The sequence below is a fragment of the Chenopodium quinoa genome, unplaced genomic scaffold, assembly GCF_001683475.1.
Source record: "Chenopodium quinoa cultivar QQ74 unplaced genomic scaffold, ASM168347v1, whole genome shotgun sequence".
Taxonomy (NCBI): Eukaryota; Viridiplantae; Streptophyta; class Magnoliopsida; order Caryophyllales; family Amaranthaceae; genus Chenopodium; species Chenopodium quinoa.
In genome coordinates, this window is record NW_018744854.1 from 309770 (window position 1) to 321573 (window position 11804).

Genomic DNA, 11804 nt, shown 5'->3' on the forward strand with positions numbered 1-11804 from the left:
GCTTTGTAGAATGCATTTAACTTTCATTTGTAGCAAAAAGCTTTGTTTGAATGTGTTTGTTTTTCATCTGATTCAATTAGCTTCGTAGAATGCATTAGACTTTCGTTTGATTCAATTAGCTTTATTTGAATGTGTTTGACTTTCATTTGATTCAATTTTTGTAGATTTCATTTGACTTTCATTTGATTCAATTAGCTTTTTTGAATGCATTTGACTTTCATTTGAGTGAAAAAGCTTTGTTTGAATGTGTTTGACTTTCATTTGATTCAATTAGCTTTGTTTGATCGTGTTAAATTTTCTTTTGATTCAATTAGCTTTGAATAATGCATTTGACTTTCATTTGATTCAATTAGCTTTGTTGAATGAATTTGACCCTTATTTGATTCAAAAAGCTTTGATTGAATGTGTTTCACTTTCATTTGATTCAATTACCTTTGTAGAATGCATTTGAGTTTTATTTGATTCAATTAGCTTTGTTAAAAGCATTTGACTTTCATTTGGTTCAAAAAGCTTTGTTTGAATGTGTTTGACTTTCATTTAATTCAATTAGCTTTGTAGAATGCATTTGACTTTCATTTAATTCAATTAGCTTTGTTGAATGTATTTGACTTTCATATCATTCGAAAAACTTTGGTTGAATGTGTTTGAATTCATTTGATTCAATTAGTTTTGTAGATTGCATTTGACTTTCATTTGATTCAATTAGCTTTGTTGAAAGCATTTGACTTTCATTTGATTCAAAAAGCTATGTTTGAATGTGTTTGACTTTCATTTGATTCAATTAGCTTTGTAAAATGTGTTTGACTATCATTTGATTCAATTAGCTTATTTGAATGCATTTGACTTACATTTGATTCAAAAAGCTATGTTTGAATGTGTTTGACTTTCATTTGATTCAATTAGCCTTTTAGAATGCATTTGAATTTCATTTGATTCAATTAGCTTTGTTGAATGCATTTGACTTTCATTTGATTAAAAAAGCTTTGTTTGAATGTGTTTGACTTTCATTTGATTCAATTAGCTTTGTAGAATGCATTTGACTTTCATTTGATTCAATTAGCTTTGTTGAATGCATTTGACTTTCATTTGATTCAAAAAGCTTTGTTTTAATGTGTTTCACTTTCATTTGATTCAATTAGCTTTGTAGAATGCATTTGACTTTTATTTGATTCAATTAGCTTTGTTGAATGCATTTGACTTTCATTTGTATCAAAAAGCTTTTTCTGAATGTGTTTGACTTTCATTTGATTCAATTAGCTTTGTAGAATGCATTTGACTATTATTTGATTCAATTAGCTTCGTTGAATGCATTTGACTTTCATTTGATTCAAAAAGCTTTGTTTGAATATGTTTGACTTTCATTTAATTCAGTTAGCTTTGTTTGATCGTGTTTAACTTTCTTTTGATTCAATTCGCTTTGTAGAATGCATTTGACTTTCATTTGATTCAATTAGCTTTGTTGAATGTTTTTGACTTTCACTTGATTCAAAAAACTTTGATTGAATGTGTTTGACTTTCATTTGATTCACTTAGCTTTGTGGAATGCATTTGACTTTTATTTGATTCAATTAGCTTTGTAGAATGCATTTAACTTTCGTTTGTAGCAAAAAGCTTTGTTTGAATGTGTTTGTTTTTCATCTGATTCAATTAGCTTCGTAGAATGCATTAGACTTTCGTTTGATTCAATTAGCTTTGTTTGAATGTGTTTGACTTTCATTTGATTCAATTTTTGTAGATTTCATTCGACTTTCATTTGATTAAATTAGCTTTTTTGAATGCATTTGACTTTCATTTGAGTGAAAAAGCTTTGTTTGAATGTGTTTGACTTTCATTTGATTCAATTAGCTTTGTTTGATCGTGTTAAATTTTCTTTTGATTCAATTAGCTTTGAATAATGCATTTGACTTTCATTTGATTCAATTAGCTTTGTTGAATGAATTTGACCCTCATTTGATTCAAAAAGCTTTGATTGAATGTGTTTCACTTTCATTTGATTCAATTACCTTTGTATAATGCATTTGAGTTTTATTTGATTCATTTAGCTTTGTTAAAAGCATTTGACTTTCATTTGATTCAAAAAGCTTTCTTTGAATGTGTTTGACTCTCATTTGATTCAATTAGCTTTGTAGAATGCATTAGACTTTCATTTGATTCAATTAGCTTTGTTTGAATGTGTTTGACTTTCATTTAATTCAATTTTTGTAGATTGCATTTGACTTTCATTTGATTCAATTAGCTTTGTTGAATGCATTTGACTTTCATTTGATTCAAAAAGCTTTGTTTGAATGTGTTTCACTTTCATTTGATTCAATTAGCTTTGTAGAATGCCTTTGAACTTTTATTTGATTCAATTAGCTTTGTTGAATGCATTTGACTTTTATTTGTATCAAAAATCTTTTTCTGAATGTGTTTGACTTTCATTTGATTCAATTAGCTTTGTAGAATGCATTTGACTATTATTTGATTCAATTAGCTTATTTGAATGCATTTGACTTTCATTTGATTCAAAAAGCTCTGTTTGAATATGTTTGACTTTCATTTAATTCAATTAGCTTCGTTTGATCGTGTTTAACTTTCTTTTGATTCAATTCGCTTTGTAGAATACATTTGACTTTCATTTGATTCAATTAGCTTTGTTGAATGTATTTGACTTTCACTTGATTCAAAAACTTTGATTGAATGTGTTTGACTTTCATTTGATTCACTTAGCTTTGTAGAATGCATTTGACTTTTATTTGATTCAATTAGCTTTGTAGAATGCATTTAACTTTCATTTGTATCAAAAAGCTTTGTTTGAATGTGTTTGACTTTCATCTGATTCAATTAGCTTCGTAGAATGCATTACACTTTCGTTTGATTCAATTAGCTTTGTTTGAATGTGTTTGACTTTCATTTGATTCAATTTTTGTAGATTTCATTTGACTTTCATTTGATTTAATTAGCTTTTTTGAATGCATTTGACTTTCATTTGAGTCAAAAAGCTTTGTTTGAATGTGTTTGACTTTCATTTGATTCAATTAGCTTTGTTTGATCGTGTTAAATTTTCTTTTGATTAAATTAGCTTTGAATAATGCATTTGACTTTCATTTGATTCAATTAGCTTTGTTGAATGAATTTGACCCTCATTTGATTCAAAAAGCTTTGATTGAATGTGTTTCACTTTCATTTGATACAATTACCTTTGTAGAATGCATTTGAGTTTTATTTGATTCAATTAGCTTTGTTAAAAGCATTTGACTTTCATTTGATTCAAAAAGCTTTCTTTGAATGTGTTTGACTCTCATTTGATTCAATAAGCTTTTTAGAATGCATTTAACTTTCATTTGGTTCAAAAACCTTTGTTTGAATGTGTTTGACTTTGATTTGATTCAATTAGCTTTGTAGAATGCATTTGACTTTCATTTAATTCAATTAGCTTTGTTGAATGTATTTGACTTTCATATCATTCGAAAAACTTTGGTTGAATGTGTTTGAATTCATTTGATTCAATTAGCCTTGTAGATTGCATTTGACTTTCATTTGAATCAATTAGCTTTGTTGAAAGCATTTGACTTTCATTTGATTCCAAAAGCTATGTTTGAATGTGATTGACTTTCATTTGATTCAATTAGCTTTGTAGAATGTGTTTGACTATCATTTGATTCAATTAGCTTATTTGAATGCATTTGACTTTCATTTGATTCAAAAAGCTATGTTTGAATGTGTTTGACTTTCATTTGATTCAATTAGCCTTTTAGAAAGCATTTGAATTTCATTTGATTCAATTAGCTTTGTTGAATGCATTTGACTTTCATTTGATTAAAAAAGCTTTGTTTGAATGTGTTTGACTTTCATTTGATTCAATTAGCTTTGTAGAATGCATTTGACTTTCATTTGAATCAATTAGCTTTGTTGCATGCATTTGACTTTCATTTGTTTAAAAAAACTTTGTTTGAATGTGTTTGACTTTCATTTGGTTCAATTAGCTTTGTAGAATGCATTAGACTTTCATTTGATTCAATTAGCTTTGTTTGAATGTGTTTGACTTTCATTTAATTCAATTTTTGTAGATTGCATTTTACTTTCATTTGATTCAATTAGCTTTGTTGAATGCATTTGACTTTCATTTGATTCAATTAGCTTTGTTGAATGCATTTGACTTTCATTTGATTCAAAAAGCTTTGTTTGAATGTGTTTCACTTTCATTTGATTCAATTAGCTTTGTAGAATGCATTTGACTTTTATTTGATTCAATTAGCTTTGTTGAATGCATTTGACTTTCATTTGTATCAAAAAGCTTTTTCTGAATGTGTTTGACTTTCATTTGATTCAATTAGCTTTGTAGAATGCATTTGACTATTATTTGATTCAATTAGCTTCGTTGAATGCATTTGACTTTCATTTGATTCAAAAAGCTTTGTTTGAATATGTTTGACTTTCATTTAATTCAGTTAGCTTTGTTTGATCGTGTTTAACTTTCTTTTGATTCAATTCGCTTTGTAGAATGCATTTGACTTTTATTTGATTCAATTAGCTTTGTAGAATGCATTTAACTTTCATTTGTATCAAAAAGCTTTGTTTGAATTTGTTTGACTTTCATCTGATTCAATTAGCTTCGTAGAATGCATTACACTTTCGTTTGATTCAATTAGCTTTGTTTGAATGTGTTTGACTTTCACTTGATTCAATTTTTGTAGATTTCATTTGACTTTCATTTGATTCAATTAGCTTTTTTGAATGCATTTGACTTTCATTTGAGTCAAAAAGCTTTGTTTGAATGTGTTTGACTTTCGTTTGATTCAATTAGCTTTGTTTGATCGTGTTAAATTTTCTTTTGATTCAATTAGCTTTGAATAATGCATTTGACTTTCATTTGATTCAATTAGCTTTGTTGAATGAATTTGACCCTCATTTGATTCAAAAAGCTTTGATTGAATGTGTTTCACTTTCATTTGATTCAATTTCCTTTGTAGAATGCATTTGAGTTTTATTTGATTTAATTAGCTTTGTAGAATGCATTTAACTTTCATTTGTATCAAAAAGCTTTGTTTGAATGTGTTTGACTTTCATCTGATTCAATTAGCTTCGTAGAATGCATTAGACTTTCGTTTGATTCAATTAGCTTTGTTTGAATGTGTTTGACTTTCATTTGATTCAATTTTTGTAGATTTCATTTGACTTTCATTTGATTTAATTAGCTTTTTTGAATGCATTTGACTTTCATTTGAGTGAAAAAGCTTTGTTTGAATGTGTTTGACTTTCATTTGATTCAATTAGCTTTGTTTGATCGTGTTAAATTTTCTTTTGATTCAATTAGCTTTGAATAATGCATTTGACTTTCATTTGATTCAATTAGCTTTGTTGAATGAATTTGACCCTCATTTGATTCAAAAAGCTTTGATTGAATGTGTTTCACTTTCATTTGATTCAATTACCTTTGTAGAATGCATTTGAGTTTTATTTGATTCAATTAGCTTTGTTAAAAGCATTTGACTTTCATTTGATTCAAAAAGCTTTCTTTGAATGTGTTTGACTCTCATTTGATTCAATTAGCTTTTTAGAATGCATTTAACTTTCATTTGGTTCAAAAAGCTTTGTTTGAATGTGTTTGACTTTCATTTGATTAAATTAGCTTTGTAGAATGCATTTGACTTTCATTTAATTCAATTAGCTTTGTTGAATGTATTTGACTTTCATATCATTCGAAAAACTTTGGTTGAATGTGTTTGAATTCATTTGATTCAATTAGTTTTGTAGATTGCATTTGACTTTCATTTGATTCAATTAGCTTTGTTGAAAGCATTTGACTTTCATTTGATTCAAAAAGCTATGTTTGAATGTGTTTGACTTTCATTTGATTCAATTAGCTTTGTAGAATGTGTTTGACTATCATTTGATTCAATTAGCTTATTTGAATGCATTTGACTTTCATTTGATTCAAAAAGCTATGTTTGAATGTGTTTGACTTTCATTTGATTCAATTAGCCTTTTAGAATGCATTTGAATTTCATTTGATTCAATTAGCTTTGTTGAATGCATTTTGTTTCGGGGTTTTTTGATGTGTCCTGCGGGAGAGTTACGATTCCAAGAATGCCCTTCGACGCCTGTGCCTGCAAAATCACGAAGACTCCTGGGGGTAGGAGCTCCGCTTCCGACGATCAAGTTAGTAAAGATACGAGAGGTAGAATGGACGTAATGTGAAAGTTACTTCTCGCGTAATGGGAGAATTCCGCAATTAATATTTCTCGGGGTAAGTGTGTTTCTTTTTGAGGAGTATTCAATGTGATCAACAAATGTTCCAGCCCCCATTAATGAGGGTCCTTCCACTATTTATAGTGGGGAAGGGATGGTTCCCCTTTTAGGGTTTAGAGGACACGTGTCAGCAGAGGATTGGAGCCCTGCTGACCAATGGTTGGATGCCACGTGTCACTAGGCCATTGGGCCATGTGATTAGGGTATTTTTACCCCAAACATTTGCCCCTCACTGGTGCTGACGTGGCAGAGTGCCACGTGGTGCCGGTGGAAGGTTTTTTTTTTTTTTTTTTTTTTTTTTTTTTTCAACTCTTCAGATTCTGTTTGATGGAAAAGCAGAAGGCGAAGAGTCACGACTTTTCACCTTCCGGGACAAATTCTATAAATAGGAGAAGATGTCCCCCGAGCTCTCATTTACAAACTTTGCCAAATTTCTGAAGATTAGAGAGCAGCCGGCAATTTGAGAGTTGAGAGCATACGGAGTTGAGATTCGTTGAGAGCAACCGGTCTACAGACCGTCTGGGTCGTTGCAAGCTAGCCAAAGATTTTCGAGAGGGTAATCAGAGAAACCCTGCCGGATTTTGAACCGCCTGCGTCTTCGCAAGCATCCCAGAGAATTTCCAGATTTTCTTCTAGGTACCGTCTCTATTCTTTCTAGCTTTTTCATGTATTTCCGTTTGAGTCTTTTACTCGCATTTTTGTTCATTGGTCCCATAAGTAGATGGACCCCTTATACCCATACCCGGAACCTAGCTGTGAACTCAGCCGGTTTATTAGTACGGCTGAGTCTAGAACTGGGTCTGCCGCCTCTGTTCTTTGGGACAACCCTTTTTCAACACCCATATCGACCGACTCTGTGTCTGTGCAGGACACAATGGCCAGAATCCGGTCTACTGCCAGAGATCCCAACTACAGAAGTGGGAGCTCAGATGAGCAGCCGCCTGAGGTCCCAGCTTCAGGCGGTGAAATAGAGCATGGAGAGGTAGAGCAGAGAGGCTCACCCGGGGGCGCTCCTAGCACCCCGGGTGATAGCATTTTAAACGATGAGAGTGCTCCCCTCCAGGAGACCAGAGAGCAGGTAGGCTCTGATAAGGAGGTCTCCAACTCCCCAGCCGGCTCTGATGCCGGACACGTTCAAAGTAGCAGTAGCAGCTACTTAACCGAATCTGAGGATAGCGAGGAGGCGGAGAGGCCTTCCTGGGATAATAGGAACGATCCTCTCATGATCGCCGTCTCCTCCAAGGACCGCGAGCTCATGCGGGCTGCGCTGCCAGATTTTATCAAACGACGGTCGCTGGGGGGTGACTATACAATAAAGGTGCCGGCTGCTCTGGGAACAATATGGTGGGAGGATGGACAACCGAACGCGAACGCCTGGTTCGGGTGCTACGAGGCGGCCTTCGTGGCCGGAGTCCGCTTCCCTCTCCATGACACAATAAGAGCCATACTTAGGGGGTATGGCCTAGGTCTCTGGAAATTAACCCCCAACTCATGGGTAAATATTTTAGGGTATATCGCCGCCTGCGAGATGCAGGGCCTCAACCTCGGCTGGGAGGCGTTTGCCCACATGCATTACTTGAGTAGGAGCCCAGGCGGCTGGAAGGCCTGGTATACCTTGACCACCCAGCCCAAATACCTTATGACCTTGGACAAGCCATCCAAATGGTCGGACTGGAAGCACCGGTTCTACTTGGTTAAGGCCCCAACTACGGCAGAGAACAGAGAATTCCGGATCTACAACCGGAAACCAGAACTCTTGGGGACCAAGTGCTGCCTGCCCCCTGTCCCGGAGGATGATAGAGAGACCATCCTTGACTCCGGGTTTTTTGAGTTAGTTCCTGACACCCTCTCATCCGGAGAGATAGTAAGGGTACCTAGAAACTGGGTGCCCAAACATGAATTTTTTAGGGACGAATGCTTCTTGTCCGCTTGTGGTCTAAGCAGCATGTTTGAAAAACGTATGTATTCGGAACTCAGCCAGTTTCTTTCGAACCGGATGCTTTTATTTCCTTGCTTATTTATTATTCTAACCGTGTGCCTTCCTCTGCAGAAGAAGCCAAGAGAATGCTGCCCACCGAGAAGACACCGGCTAGGTCGGCTGCCGACATCCGGAAAGCCAATCTCGAGAAAAAACTTGCTGCCCAGGCGGCGAAGAAGGTATAACCGTCTGATCCTTCTCGTTTATGTCGATCCTTTTATCCCACAACTTATATTTTTCTCGTTTACAGGACGGGAAGCAGATGCCCCGGTCCCTTCAAAAACAGGTCAGGCCTCCGCCGACCCAACAAGAGTCTGCGTCCAAGGTGCAGAAGACAGCCGACCGGCAAACTACCGGCGGCAAATCAATAAGGGTCCCAGACGGGCCTGGATCTGCGGATGTGCTTTCTGCCATCCCATTGAGGACCGTACCCGGTCCCTCTGAAGGATGTTCGGGCCGCCAAGGTAACTTCGACCTTAAACTGCTTGATCTGCCCATGCGGGTCAAGTCTTATTCACAGTCTCGATCGCAGCCAGGGGATTCTCCAATCAGCCGGCAATCTATAGGCAGAGCATATGCGAGTTTCTCACCGTCTGTTTCTGGTGCAGATAATTCTCCCCGCTGGCCGGACGGGGCACAATATGCCCGGGCCATGCTGAAAGCCGTCCCCAGGGACGAGAAGGAGGCGATCCCTGGGATCAACTCCTTTAATGCCGACCGGGTGCTGGTCGACCTGGCCAACGTATGCTCCAACAACCATGCGGTAATTTTCTTGACGTGCATTTTTAAATATGCAGTATTAACCGGCTGTATTTTTGCAGGCTATGCTGCGCGTAGAGGGGCTCAAACGAGCTTATACCCGCAAGTCTGAGGAGGTAAGGAGAAGCAAACGGGCTGTTGATGACGCCCATAATGTTGCTGACTACTCTTTGTACATGCATGGCTTAGAATCTAAATCTATACGCATGGAACAGGCGGAGAAGACCAAAGCCCTCCAACAGCAGATTGATCAGCTGAAAAACCAAGTTGACCAACTGCAGGCGTCCCTGGATGATGCCAATAAAAAGTTGGAGGAGCAGACAGAGCCCCTCCAACGGCTGAGCAAGGCGGAGACTGAAAATGGCCGCCTTGCCAAAGAGAATGAGCGCCTGCGCAAAGAGGTGGCTGCTGCCAATGAGAACTTCAAGTTCACCTTGGAGTCGGAGCAGGAGAGGCTCATTGAAGAGAATGAGCATGACTGTGCAAACCGGATGCAACGGGCGTTTTCCCTCATCCACCCGAAGGCGGACTTCACCGTCTGTGAACTCGCCTTCAAATATTCTGATCTTGCCATTCTGGTCGAGGAGGCGAATGAGCCGGGGCCCGGACCCTATGACGCTTGGGTTAGGGAGGAGATTGCGCGACGGCAGGCGGAGGCCGCTGAAGAGGAAGAAGTCGTTCCTGAAGCCGACGCAGCCGCTCACCCTGATCCAACCCAGAACCAACCGGAATAGGACCGGCTCACTGTTCGCCTGGAGTAGCAACTACTTCCCGGCCTGCGAGCCTAGCATTATTTTGTAATAGCGCCGGATGAGATGGGCTAAGCTGTAATAATTCTTATTTTGAATATAAACATTTTCACCGGCTGAGTCGGCTTTTGAATGCTTTTTATGTTTCTGCACTCCAATATTAGAATTCTTGTTATTTTTTATACATATTTCTGCGAGGATAACCAAAAGAACCCCGCTGGTAACACTACCGCTTGGGTCTGCGCAAAAAGCAAAGAAATTTGCAAAGGTAGCCAAGAAGACCCCACCGGTAACACTGCCGTCTGGGTCTTCGCAAACTAGGCGAAGAAATTTGCAAGGGTTGCCAAGAAGACCCCACCGGTAACACTGCCGTCTGGGTCTTCGCAAACTAGGCGAAGAAATTTGCAAGGATTGCCAAGAAGACCCCACCGGTAACACTGCCGTCTGGGTCTTCGCAAACTAGGCGAAGAAATTTGCAAGGGTTGCCAAGAAGACCCCACCGGTAACACTGCCGTCTGGGTCTTCGCAAACTAGGCGAAGAAATTTGCAAGGATTGCCAAGAAGACCCCACCGGTAACACTGCCGTCTGGGTCTTCGCAAACTAGGCGAAGAAATTTGCAAGGATTGCCAAGAAGACCCCACCGGTAACACTGCCGTCTGGGTCTTCGCAAACTAGGCGAAGAAATTTGCAAGGGTTGCCAAGAAGACCCCACCGGTAACACTGCCGTCTGGGTCTTCGCAAACTAGGCGAAGAAATTTGCAAGGGTTGCCAAGAAGACCCCACCGGTAACACTGCCGTCTGGGTCTTCGCAAACTAGGCGAAGAAATTTGCAAGGATTGCCAAGAAGACCCCACCGGTAACACTGCCGTCTGGGTCTTCGCAAACTAGGCGAAGAAATTTGCAAGGATTGCCAAGAAGACCCCACCGGTAACACTGCCGTCTGGGTCTTCGCAAACTAGGCGAAGAAATTTGCAAGGGTTGCCAAGAAGACCCCACTGGTAACACTGCCGTCTGGGTCTTTGCAAACTAGGCGAAGAAATTTCGACCCAAAACCAAACCGGATGGCGTCTGGGTAATTGCCCCTGGATAGCAGTCTGGGTCTTTGCAAGCCAGGCGACTATCCATATGATATAGCTCGAATATACACTAAGTGCCAACATTAGATTCGGGAGCCAGTCGGTTTATACTGAATTACCGGTCGAAACTTCGCAAAAGAATCACGCCAGATTAGGATGTCCATTCACCGGTTGGGCTTTTGCAAGCATACCCCTGAATGAATTATGGCCTAGACCAAATGCTTAGGCCTGCTCTTAGAGAGTCAGGCGGCGGTACTGAGTACCGGCTGTCCTTCCAAAGAGAGCCTGCCCTTTTTTGGTGCGAAGGATCGTCAGGCGGATTTGACCGCCTGTGTGATCGCTTAGAACAATTTACCACCCAAATGGGAGATGTTCTCTTCGATGAATTCACCCGTATGGGTGTCACCGGATGATTTTTGGGCCTGCTCTTAGAGAGTCAGGCGGATTTGTCCAAAAAGTGAGCCGGCTGCAAGTTTGGGGTTGCTAGCCTGCCCTTTTTTGGTGCGTAGGATCGTCAGGCGGATTTGTCCGCCTGTGTGATCGCTTAGAACAATTTACCACCCAAATGGGAGATGTTCTCTTCGATGAATTCACCCGTATGGGTGTCACCGGATGAAAAAATTAGTTACTGGTGCCGCTTGTGGTAGGCACAAGACATGGCGGCTGTATACAAAATTGAATGTAATTCTCATTAATCATTTGAAGATTTTTAAAAGATGTACAATGCTTAGAAGTAGTATTTTTTGAGGTTATCTACATTCCAAGTTCTGGGCAACTTTCTTCCGTCTGAAGTTTCCAGGCGGTAAGTGCCGTCTCGTACTTCTTCAAAGATCCGGTAGGGTCCCTCCCAATTTGGGGTTAATTTGCCTTGTTCATTGGCCCTACCGGTTGCCTCCATTTTGCGAAGCACAAAATCTCCTTCTTTCAGAGGTCTTTTACGAACCCGCTTGTTGTAGGCTCTAGTCATACGCAGACGGTAGATCTCATGACGCAAGGCAGCATTTCCCCTT